The sequence below is a fragment of the Aethina tumida genome, chromosome 5 (genome assembly GCF_024364675.1).
Source record: "Aethina tumida isolate Nest 87 chromosome 5, icAetTumi1.1, whole genome shotgun sequence".
NCBI lineage: Eukaryota > Metazoa > Arthropoda > Insecta > Coleoptera > Nitidulidae > Aethina > Aethina tumida.
Window position 1 is genome coordinate 11,419,272 of NC_065439.1, and position 13,182 is coordinate 11,432,453.

The following is a 13,182-nucleotide window of genomic DNA, read 5'->3' on the forward strand; positions in this document are numbered from 1 at the left end:
TAAATGAAAGAATTCAAAAGGCAAAGGCTAGATTAAGTAGTAAGTGATTAATAAACATTGATTTATTAAAAAAATATATGTTATATTGCAAATAGTGAACGAAATCACAAATTATTTTAATAAAAAAATATCGTGTATCCCAATAAAATATACGACATTGGGGGAATCCTTACAATATTCATACATCCACAATCGTCATATTTTTAATAATAAATTTTCAATTATAATAGTTTAATATCCAATAGTTTTCAGTTAAATGAAATAAATTAATAATTTAAACTAATTGAATCTCTGTTATTAAAAAATGTATGATAATAATAATGATTCGGATATGTTCAAAATTTAAATTAAGCAATTTCAAACCACGATTCGATAATTATTATCAAAAAAATTATTTTCCATTACATTGTGCGGCTTAATAACGTGCAAAATGCATCCGACAGATTCGAACATATTTTATTATTATTATGGGAATTGTAAATGTTAATATATGCACCATAAACCGTTGGTCGAATATTCAAACCGAACCAAATTTACAAGTCAAACTGCAACAATGTTTATCCTTTGTCGACATCAACATTGTAATTGCACTCGGAATTGTTTCGGCTTATTCAATTCCGAACCGTTGTAAACAGCCAATTTTACAGTAGCTAAATTTTCGTTTCGATTTAATATTTACACCTTAATAATCGCGATACGAGTAAATATTTGTCGGAATGAAGGGAAACCACCTGTTCCGGCCCACACACCCGTTTACATTAACGCGCGTGTATTTTAACTAACGGAATATTCGCGACTTCCCCCCGGAGACAAAAACCGGGACTGGCGGTCGGTAAAATTTCGTCGGATTTCCAGTTTAACTTCGGTCCCGCGCGTATTAGTATTAGGACCTGAATTTGTCATGTACACGATTTCGAGATTCAGACGAGCGTTAAAACCATTAAACGAACCATCAAATCGCAATATTTTCGAACGGACAATGTTGTGACGCCGAATGCAGTAATTTCGAGTAAACAACGGCGCAATCATCATTAAAACGCAGGGGATGATTTATCGTTTTGTATATTCCGAAACTGCCGTGCAGTTATTTCATTTTACGGGCCCCCGATTTTATTTTTGTCAATTCGCAGTTTCAAGAGGTTTCACGGGCATATTGTTCGCTTAACCTTTTTTTTCTCATGCTCCACGTCAGGAGCTGAAACTTCAGCAGGATTTATTGTCTTGAGACACATTTCAGATTTATATGTCACTTTTTGCAGGTGCTATTTTTATGTCATTCATTTTAACACGGATAAGGGCAACGTGGCATTTTTGTGTTTGGTGTTGTAAAAAATTTTTGAATTAATTACTAGTAAACTAAAGGTTATTGAATTATGAATGACTTTCAAAGGAAATTCGTCGCTGACGATTGTCTCGAGACAATCGTGGCAGAAATTATAGGATTTGCTCAAATTTAATTTAAATACAAAGTACACTGAAAAGAGATGTGTACATTTTGCAGTAACGTTACTATTATTTATATTATTATTAATTAGAGGTTAATTTGTAAAATTACAAATATTTTTAATCTTTAATGTACAATTCATAGAAAATTAAATAAATAAATAAATATCTTCTATAAATCTTTACAAAAATGAAACAATTTGTTTGTTTTTTAAAAAATATCAAGTAGGTTTGTAATTGGGGATATGCATACAATATTTTGGGGGCATCCCAATACGGCAAATAACATTTGAAAAGTTGTATATTTACATACTTAACGAACATATTATTTATTATTTAAAGTATATAAAGTAGATTTTTTAAAAATAAAAAACGATTTTCTCAATCTGGGATTGCTGAAACAAAGATTTGCTTTGTTGAGGAATCCACTTTTTTATATACATGTGTCTCAGATTTCGAGGAGAGAATTTTTAATTTTTTCACAATATTATAACAGTTATCTTATATAACATAAGTTGTCCTTCGTTTTTGTAATAAGTCTTATTTTTATGATATTTTAGTCTAATTTTTTGTTAAAGGAAGGATATATATTACTTTTCATATATTTTTCTTATTTTATGCTAATGAAACTAAATCAGATAAATATTTAATTATTTTATTCAGATCAATTACAGCTTTTTACAGTTTCATCTAATAATTAATACTTTGCAATTGAAAATAAAATTGGCAATCTTTGACAATATACAGTTAAAAACATTAACACAAATGTTTATTTAACATCATTAACACTGTAAAATATAAATTATTAACATTATTAAAAATAAAAATGTATCCCAAAAATTAAATAAAATAAATAAATGCATAAGTAAAAAGACTAAAAATAATTAAATGTGTTCAAAGACATCGACTCGTCTGCGGAGACGAACCGCATGCTAAACGCAGCAAAATCAAATGATCCCCTCCAGTCAGTCCGGCCCGCCCACATAATTGCATGTATATCTTTCTTTTTTGTTTACAAAGGGGTATTGATGTTCCGTCTCAATACGCGAGTAGACACGTTCATCTTTTTGATACTGTATATGTATATATATATATATATATATTATATATATATATATATATATATATATATATATATATATATATATATATACTTTTTGGTAGGGAAAAATTTTATGGATTCACCTTACCGACATGTTCATGACTAGCGCACGCGCAGTGTGCTGCCTTAGACACTTTTTGGATGGGTGAAATTTTGTGAATTCACGTCACCGACATGCTTATAGCAATATATCTGTAGTTATACAGTTAACATATAGTGCTGTGTATATATTATAAGTGAAATTGAATGGATTTACTGAAAAGTTCAATGGATTTTGTGCATTGTTGAAATAGAGTTTTTGTTTGATAATTATTTGAATTGTTTAATTGAAGAATAATTATGCAGTACAATAGTGAATATTAAATAAATATACTAATATTTTTGAGATAAAAAAATAATAATAAATAACAGAAAATTATTTTATTTTGGCGTTTGAAAATTTTATATTATTTAAAATTATTTTAAATCTTCATATTTATTCTGGCGTTTAAATATTTTGTTGTATTATTTATTTTCTAATATTTATCCTCTGTAATGCATAAAGCAATCTGTATTAGTATTTCACAGTGCCTTAGACGTTTTCTTATTACCGTGGTAAAACAGACTTCTAGTTGTTCAATCATATTTTTATAGTGGATTTTGAAATTAAAAATTTTATAAAATCTACTAATAATTCAAGATAAATGTGTTGAAGTTTAAAATATGGTTATCAATGCAAAATTATGTTTATTACCTTATATCATTAAAATCTTTAGTTTAAAATAATGAAAACGGTTCCCACTTTCCTTTCATTAAATATATTATTTTATTTAAAAATTTAATATTTCGAAATCATTGTTAAGTTTTCGTTTCTATAACTGCCATTTTTTTAGGGGCCTCACTACACGGCAAATAGAATTTCAAGAAGTCATATACAATTGTATATGCATGTCCTTAACAACATATTATTTATTTTTTAAAGTATATAAAGTAGATTTTTAAAAATAAAAAACGATTTTCTCAATATTTTCTTTAAGATTGGTGATAGGACATGAAGCACTTGAATCTTTTTCTGAGATTCCTCAAACAAAAATTCGCTTTGTTGAGAAATCTTATCATTTTGATAACAGGTTGTATGCTTGATAGACTGCATTGGTAACGTTTTTTAAATGATATAATCGAAAATGTAAATTTAATAAAATTTAATTTATACATTGAAGGTTTCAGAATTAATTGTTTATACATAATTTATCGTGTCGTATCAGTTTACTGCATGTTTAATTTCAACAGAAATATTTTCCGATTGGACTCGTGTAAAATTAATGAATTTATATGTATTTCCTTATCGGCGTCCTCGAAACGCACAGTTGTTATTTACAAAAACTAAATTTATGATTTTGGATCAAGTTCGGCATATTTTGGGACACTTACAGTAAAATTAGTGAAAAATTGTGTCTTAAAATAAAAGTGCGAGCATTATTTTTAAATTGTTGGCTTCCAGCCATTCTATTAAAATGCTGATGTTTGTTGTTGGACTCCCCGTTTTTCCAACTTGCACACTTAAAATTTTGTTTAACCGCAACAAATATTTTTTTTAAATATTAGTGTCCATTAGATGTAACAATGCACACCTTCGTCGTAAACCGGACGAAGTAAAAAAAGCTGAAAAAAAGATCCTGAAGGCGTAAGTTGTTGAAAGTGGCGTCATAAATAATTTAGCGTTCTTTAAAGCAGCTTACACTTTTGTGCTTGCACAGGTCAATATTGTGGCTTTGCGTTCATTTTTTATTTACCGAAACTTTTTCACAACACATCCCACTTCACGTGAACGAAACCTAAATTTGTAAATCAATTTTGTTCTGTAAACAATCAAAAAACTTAATTAACTTTAGTAAGTACAAATTTAGTAGTAGTGAAAAGCACTAAAAAGTAATTTAACAGTTATTTAATTTGAAATTGTGTTTCGTTTGGTCCTTTCATGTAAAGTTTCCAGGCAAAATTCAATTAATTACACAAATTATATTAATTACGTGGACTTATACTCATAAAAGTTTTCATGTAGCATGCTTATTCCGGCGTTATATTTTCTTGTTGTGTTTTTTGAAATTTATCGTTATTTTGCTAACAACTTTATGACCATAAAAGATAATTTGTTCACCGTTTCGGGTCTGTCTCAGACGTAATTTTTTCCCCTGCCTCGATATTTTTACGTGTTTTTTTCGCTCCGGTTTTCGTATTTATCGAGTTCAAACGGCTTGTTATCAAATCAAACACAAGTTTTATTGCTTGTAAACTCCAGAAGCCCGATGGATTTTTGTTTTAGTAATGTTAAAAGATTGTTTGTCGAAATACTTCAAGGTTGTCAGGAGAAATGACACAATTTTATTTTTATATTGTCACACTCAATAAAATATCTCGTTTATTTTGTGAAAATTTTACTATAAATTGGGAGAAAATCATACAAACTAAAACAAAATTGGAGCAAATCCAGAACAAATAATGAAAAGTCAATACATAAAAGAGCGAATTTAATCGATTATTTTCATTAGACACCAATAATTTGGTTTTATTTTGTAATAATTATTAAAAAGCCACTGTACTTGAGCAGTTTTAATGGTGTAATTTTAATTTGTTCTTTTGGAACCAATCCAACAAAGTAACCGATTAAATTAGTTCCCAGTTCACGACGCCACGTAATAAATAAACTTGTTTGGGCATGTAATCTTCCGCAACACCGAAATGACTAATATTATTAAACGTGCGACGAATAATCAAGAAAGATTGACGCGTAAATCATGTTTAAGAGCTACTCCTGCATCCCTAAATCAACATTTATATTAGTTTTTTTTTTTTTCCTTTTGCGTCTTCAAGAGGTGTTTTGTTCCGGATTCCTAAATTGGCTCGGTTAATTTATAGTCGAACTATTAAGGTAACGCGAGGTTGCAACCCTTTTGTTGTAGACCATTTACGAACTTTATCCCGTTAAACTTCCCTATTGGATTAGCACGTTTAAATCGGATTGTACAACCGTAAACACGTTACATTTTTTATAAGGGTTTCTGGATGGGTTAATTGTAAATTTTAAAAGACACGTCAGTCTCCTTAGGGAAATCCGGCGGCATTAAAGTGAAAGCAAGACACGTCCGCAAGTATAAAATCGCCCAGAGGTGTACAAAGATATCGGTGTGCGTGGAGTATTGAGCTGTCAGGTGAAATTTGTATTTAAGAGTGAATGGCAGATAAGGTGTAGGAAATGGAGGTGCGGAGCTTCAAACATCTGATAACGCTTACCTCCACCCTCTCTATAGACCTGTCAACGGGCCTTAACGCGTTTCCACTTCGCATTTTCTTCCATATGTTTTAGTACAAACCGCGTTTCCTATATGGAAATTTACCTCTTTTTAATACACATGTGTGTCACGGTTCGAGGAGAGAATTTTTAATTTTTACACGATCTTTTACAAAGTTTTTGAAATATCGCCAAAAATATTATTTTTATATTTTAGTCCGATTTTTTATGTAATGGAAAGATGTATGTTTCTTTAAATACATTTTTAATATTTTATGCTATAAATGAAACTAAATCAGACAAAAATTTAATTAATTTATTCATATCAATTACAATTTTTTTTACAGTTTCATCTAATAATTAATACTTTGCAATTGGAAATAAAGTCGACAATCATTTGAAAATATACAGTTAAAAACATTAACAAAAATGATTATTTAACATCATTAACACAGTAAAATATAAATTATTAACATTATTATGAAGTTTTCAATGATTAAATTTAGTGTTATAATCCTAAAATAAATGCTTTTAATATTCTGATTTTATTTCATTACAGTATATATAAAATTAATAATGAAATAATTTAATAAAATTTAAAATATTATTATTAGCAACATAGTTAACTACGTGCAGTATCAAATTATAAAAAAATATATAACCTGATGGAATAAAATTTGTATCTAACCAATTGTTCAATTATAATTACATATATAACTTTCATATATATTTTTTTATTATGTATTTATAAAAATAAAATACAGAAAGGCCATAAGACGATAAGAATACCGAATCGGCCCCAGAAAGGTATCGGGCTCATAATTTCAGGAAATGTTGGTACTCATAAGATACTACTTATTTTAACATTTCTAAAGTTAAATCATAAAAAGAAATCGATTTTTGAGCAAAAATTCGATTTTTAATTTTTTTTTCAATATGGTGTACCGTTCCCGAAGCTCATAATTTCTTCGAAAATTGAATGAGGAATATAAAAAAATAGTTTCATATTTTTATCGTTATCGTAACACGGTTAAAAATCAAAATTATGAAAATATCCTCGTTTTCACAAACTGCTGAGAATAACAATTTTTACTGATTTTCAGTATTTTTTGATTTATTCAGAAACGGAAATAGATAAAAATCTGAAACTTGCAGCATCGAAGTATCTTATGAGTACCAACATTTCCTGAAATTATGAACCCGATACCTATCTGGGGTCGATTCGGTATTCTTATCGGTCCCATGGCCTTTATTTGAAAAAATGTAACTGCTGATAATGAGCTTTTTATAATAAAATTTACTGTGATCAGTACAGAATATTCAATTTCAATGACCAAAAAATGAAAGAATAATTTGAATATTCATTTAAACATTTTTACAAAAAGGTTGCTTGTCTTTTATACAAAATAAACTAGAAGATACGGTAAGAAAATGTGATTTCATTCATATACAATTTAAACAAATAATACTCTTAAAGCTAATTTTTCCTAAACAATGGCAAACTTTATAAATCCATCGATATTTTAGAATTTTTCTCTAGAGACAAGTGTCCGAAATTAACAAATTAAAAGACCACAAACTAATAATTTTTGGTCTCGGGCCAGAGATTAAAGGACGGTTTCGACAAGACCCCAGGAATTAATTTATGCCGAAACGGGGCTTGCAGAGTCATTAATGGATGCATAAACTGAGCAGAAGCAGCCACTGCATATTAAAACTTACATTTTATTATGGTGCCGCTTTGAGAACGTGTCCCAGTCGTTAAATATTACATTGTTACAATCTGTGCAATCGTTTTTTCGGATGGTTTTAAATAGATGTTTATTTTAGTCCTTATTTGCCGCCTGTTTATTAATTCGCGTCCGACAAATAAAAAATATGAGCGCCGAGACTTGTTTCAGCATGTGGCCAATATCGAGGATATTTTTTCTTGTCGCACGTTCGGAAACAATATAAAAACTTCCAAACTCCAGTTTTTTGAAAACAATGAAGTTACAAACTATCGTTTCCTTTTGATTCATCCTTCAAACATAAAAATTATTTTCGCTTGGCGACAATGTAGTGTGTAAGAGAAGAGGAACAGAGCTAGCGTAAAACAGTCGGTGACAGTAATTAAGCGTTGGCTTGTGACACATCGGCAACCGACTAATAAAGCCAAGATCCCACAGGCATATGTAAAGACCCGAGCCAGATAACCGAATCCGACTGAAATAACGTTTAATCCGGTCCATTCTGTACGACCAAGAATAGAATCACGTTGGCGTGAACCTCCTGCGAAATCTCGAACTTGGTCCACTCAAAACTCAATCCCGACTAAATCGGAATTGTCACCAATTTATAAAATACAATTTTCATGTTAAATTATTATAAAATTGTTTCAATATAGTAATTTTTACCTTGAAAATTGTTTAAAATAAGTAGACTTATGATTAAATAATAATTTAGACAATTTCATAAACATATTTATATTAATAAAGATTAAAATAAAGAATATATATAAAAAAATTTCAAATTGTTGTTATTCAGGAACATCAGTTGTCTAAGTTGTCATTTAGTTGTTAATCAGATGTTAAAGTTAAAGGTTAGAATTAATACTATTTCCTCATGATTGTAATTTATGTTTTATAGTCACATTTTAAAAAACTTTTAACATCGTAACACAAACTACTATGAATCATTAATTTCAATAGTGTAAAAAAAGTCGAAGTTCTTGATATTTTTTCATTATTATTGTGCTCTTGTAAATTGTTGTTCTTAAATTTCTACAGTTTCACAGACAGACACCTTTTAAGCAGTGAATTACAAAAGAAACTCAATAGTGTATAACAAAAAAATCGTATAAATTTCTTTCAAGAATGTTATTATGAAATAGAAACAACCTTTTACAAGAACGTATTCGTGCAACTCGCATCTTAATTTAGTTCGCCATTTCATCCGACGAGACACAGAAACACATTGCTGTTGGAGTTTTGTCGTATAAAAAGGAAGCATTTTTCTCATGTTTCCTTTTTGCCGGGACGTCTACGTGGATTTCTTGTGTCAATATTTTACACCATCCATTTTCCATTCCCCCTTTTCGCGCTTTCACATGAGACAATCAGATTCCATTCGACGATTTTTTACCAACAAACCAAAATCAAACGTCTAAAACACCAGACGGACGGGTTGTGGGTTAGCGAATGGCCGGAAGTGTTTGAACTAATGTTACATTTCCCATGACGCAACTCGTAAGTTTCCCGTACAAGTTGACGGTGGTTGTGCAAAGTGTGCATGTTTACGGTAATTAATAAGTTTTGATTAGCAGACTGGTATCGTGATATGTTTCCCTGAGACGGGGTATCAAGTGGGATTCGATATAGTTACATGTGGTACCTCGGGGAACTGAATGTCGGTATGGATTATGTTATCCCGTCTCGCTTATTGATTGTTCTGCATTATTAATACCTGCTTGATCCCTTTCTGTGTTTGACTTTGAATCTGTCTTTGTTACGGACGATGGAACATCCGCAGACGTGGGACGATCATGTACATCCGTAAAAATGATGAGGGGGGACGAATAAAATACAACCGTTTGAAATTCGTGCATGCCACGACCACTACGAATGAAAATTTCATATCGAACATTTAAATGTTTTTGCATCCGAGTCAATATATTTCGGTCTCGGCGTAATAAAATAATAAATCGAAAGGATGGCGAAATTGAATCATAAATAAAAAGGACGAATAAAGTACAACATAATAAAGTAAAACGAAAAGGGAACGTAATAGATATGATTCCCTTCGAGTAGAATTCAATTTTTCTTTTGTACGTTCCAGACTTAAAAATGATACTGAATCTTTTGCTTTATTGGCTGATCATTAAAATGGATAATATTGTAACAACATTTAAATCATTTCCAGTGTAAATTTGATGAGGTGAGCGCATTCGCCATTATTCACAAATTGGGTGCATTCGCCATTTCCTTTGAATTATATGAAACGGAAATGCATAAATTGCGGTATTTAGTAAAATATTCATTTACATTAGGACATAAAACGTTGGTAATTGACAAAGATATCTTAGAGTTTGTCCGTATAATGTTTCACAGCAAGTGATAATGTCGTTAACGAATCCATTTACATATATTAGTGTACAATGGAAACTAAATGGCTCTGTTTATTGCATTAGATTTGCTTCAATAGTAAATTTCTGTTAAGGTCGAAAACACGAATGCACAACGGCTTTTCCACAATTGATTTTTTCTATTTAAATATAGACGTTTTATTTTACAAAACACGTTTGTTAATAAAATAGAGTGAAGAGAAACATCATGTTTTATGTGGCTAAACATTTAAATCCGCTGACTTATCGAAAGTATTTTCGTCAGCAATTTATTCCGTTTAAACGATACGAAGAACCTAGATAATATGGGAATGCTGAAAAGGAGGCAACAATATTATCTAGACCGACGATTAAGCGAATTTTCTAGATCTTAAAGTTGATATGTTGGTTTAGCACCGAAATGGATGGATATAAATTAGAAACGTCCGTTTTTCTATTGAAAGGAAAACCGAGGATGCTTAAAGTAAATGACGAGATTCTTCGATAAAAACTTGACGTTGTACATTAATAGGTCTGAGACTGTATATTTATTTAACGCAGCCTTAAAATAGCTTATCAAAAACTGTATAAGTAGTTTATTCATAGGCAAATTCAACATAATATAATACATTCTTAAAGGGCACGTTATTTCAAACGAACCGAGGCGTTTCCTCCTTATTTTCTCCAAAAGGTAAATTATACAAAATCTCAAGTTTCTGTAAATTAAGTCTTAAACATGAAAGAACATGTAGGTCTCAGTTAAATATTAGAGTTTCCATCATAAACAAGAGATTAACAGTGGAAGTTTTATAATTTAGGCATTTGCATCGTTTTAATCCGACTGTTTAAGTTAACTAATATAACTTGTGCAACTCTAATTATTCTATTTAATTATTTAACATCGGCAATGTAGAAATACTCGAATTGTTGGGAACCAAGTTTTGCGGTTTGTTTATGTCTCTGTCTGTTTTAATGATTTATGAACATAAATTATTTATCAGAAATTGTGTTTGGGCGTTCAAAATTTCATTTATTAAATATTCAAGTCACTCTTTAAATTTTAAAAGAGTCATTGAAATGAGAAAACATTTTAGAAGGCGGTGCTTTGACATTTATCTTGATATGCAAAACGTGGTTTTGGTGGCTTATGTCAGGTGTATTCTTTATTTGAGTTATTTGAGTTAAGCTTGATGTACGATGCGACGCCGGATCTCATTTTTATTCATCCGACGATACGGTGCATAATGTAAACTTTCTTGGCCAACTTCTCTTTGTTTGAGCTGAAAATCGTAGCCTCTACAGTTTGCTATTTAGATTTTTGTTTAAATGTTATTTGTTCAGTTTATTTTCACATAAAACATTTCATTTGAATCGAATTGAATAACGAAATAAATGGATTCCTTTTTAAAGTTCTTATTGAAATCACAATAATATTATGTTAAAATACAATTAATCAGACTCCACAATGGCGAAAGATGTAATATTTTATGCATTGTATTTCGAAACACGCACAATTTTCTTGTTTTTTACTAAGGCTTTTAAATTCTAGAACAAAAATATATAATTTAATGAATGGCTAAGTTCGACCGTGGTATTAATTCGTTCCAATTTTATTGTTTTGCCAAGAAATAATATTTTCGGTCGTTCACAAATTATTTACAGAGGTCATATTCATCACAGGAGTTGCCTATAAATAGAATTAACTAAAAATATGCTCTGGAAACAATAGGAAATTATTCCTTACTAATTTATAATTTTAAACAAGTTTGAAATACATTAATTTAATTAAAATGAATTTTAAAATGTTTAATATTTAGTGAGAATTCTCACTAAAATATAACTGCATCAACGTAGAATATTGGAAAGGCGAAGTCTTAGTTAACATGTTCGGTATTACGTTCATTAGGATCATTTACTTATGCTAAACAGTCACGAGGCGCGTTTAATTATTATAAAGTGCCAATTTTCGATGAACGCGAACTTCGTCTCACTCTCTCCATTTCGCCGTTTCTAATATCTCTAATATGTTATTATACCCGCAGGAATTTTACTCTCGCCGTTTGTTGTGCCTATCAATTATTATCGTTATTGGTGTTAAAGGGTTTTCGTTTAGTTTCCCGACGTCGTTAAAGTGAATTAACTGGCGAATAGGTTTCACCTCTCAGGAATTTTAATAAACGCCACTTACGAAAATATAAATTCATTGAATCACTGTAATTAAGTGTAATATTTTATGGCTCGGCTAAAGGTTACTTTTCATTTCATAAATACATAATAGATTAAAATTATTCATAACGTACATTTTTATTAATTGTTTTACGTAGAACGAATAATTTCAAGTAAATTACCGATGTAAAATACGTTAAAACATTAAACGTGCTGGTGATTTTGCGGTTTGGTAATTTGTAATACGTTCTGACTTCAGTCATGCGTTGTTCTCGGTTACAGAAATCCAACTCGCCTTATCCTCCCCCTCGAAACATATTAAATTTCTCATTATGAGAAACAGTTCGTAAATGATATTTTCAGCCACAGCCTAATGAGTAAGAATGTTCCTAATTTAAATTTTTTCGTGTACATAAAAAAAAATCTGATTAGTGAAAATCGAGATTTATGATTCTCATATGTGAAATTGTCTCCCTTAAGTGGTAACATCAAGCTGACATACCTCAACTCGGAAACTTGCTGCGTATTAGATTACAAATACCGGAGATTAAACCGAGTGGAGAAACTGAACCCAGTTATTGACTTTGAAACTTTCGACCAAAACGTTTACAAAATAAAAATCGTACAAAAAATATTAGAATATTTGTGATAAATACTATTTGTGAAGTAGACACGTGGAAATGATAACAAATTGTTAGTTTAAATGGAAATATATTTTGTTTCGTTTACCTTTGCAATTGTATCATTCAAGTATTATCGTAATTGCCGTTTTACTTACACTCATTAGATCACAATTATGTTTATTTATACCACAATTTTTAATATAAACTATGTGGTTATATTACGATTGTTGACGTTTCCTTTACATCATAGGAAAATTGTCACTGAAGTATAAAAATTATATTATATATATATACAGGGTGTTTCATAACTTATCGGAAATTTTTTAACCTGACCTAGATAAGGGTGACGATGTTTTTCAACAAAATTCATTAAACATTATAATTACTATAAATATCGTTTCGCAAATATATAACAAAAACATGTTGTCTTTTGGATAGATAAGGGCAATAACGTTTTTCAGCAAAATTCATTAAACATTACAAGAAATGTAAACAGTGT

At 30.0% G+C, this 13,182-nt stretch overlaps 1 protein-coding gene across 1 annotated transcript in view; it reads left to right on the top strand.

The window, feature by feature from the left end:
* The first annotated feature begins 4,112 nt into the window (after nt 1–4,112).
* Nucleotides 4,113–13,182, top strand: part of LOC109596521 (octopamine receptor beta-2R) — a 58,771-nt gene continuing 49,701 nt past the window's right edge. Inside the window, exon 1 of the mRNA XM_049967683.1 lies at nt 4,113–4,208. The gene's annotated coding sequence lies outside the window, so the exon portion shown is untranslated. The remainder of the gene's footprint in view (nt 4,209–13,182) is intronic.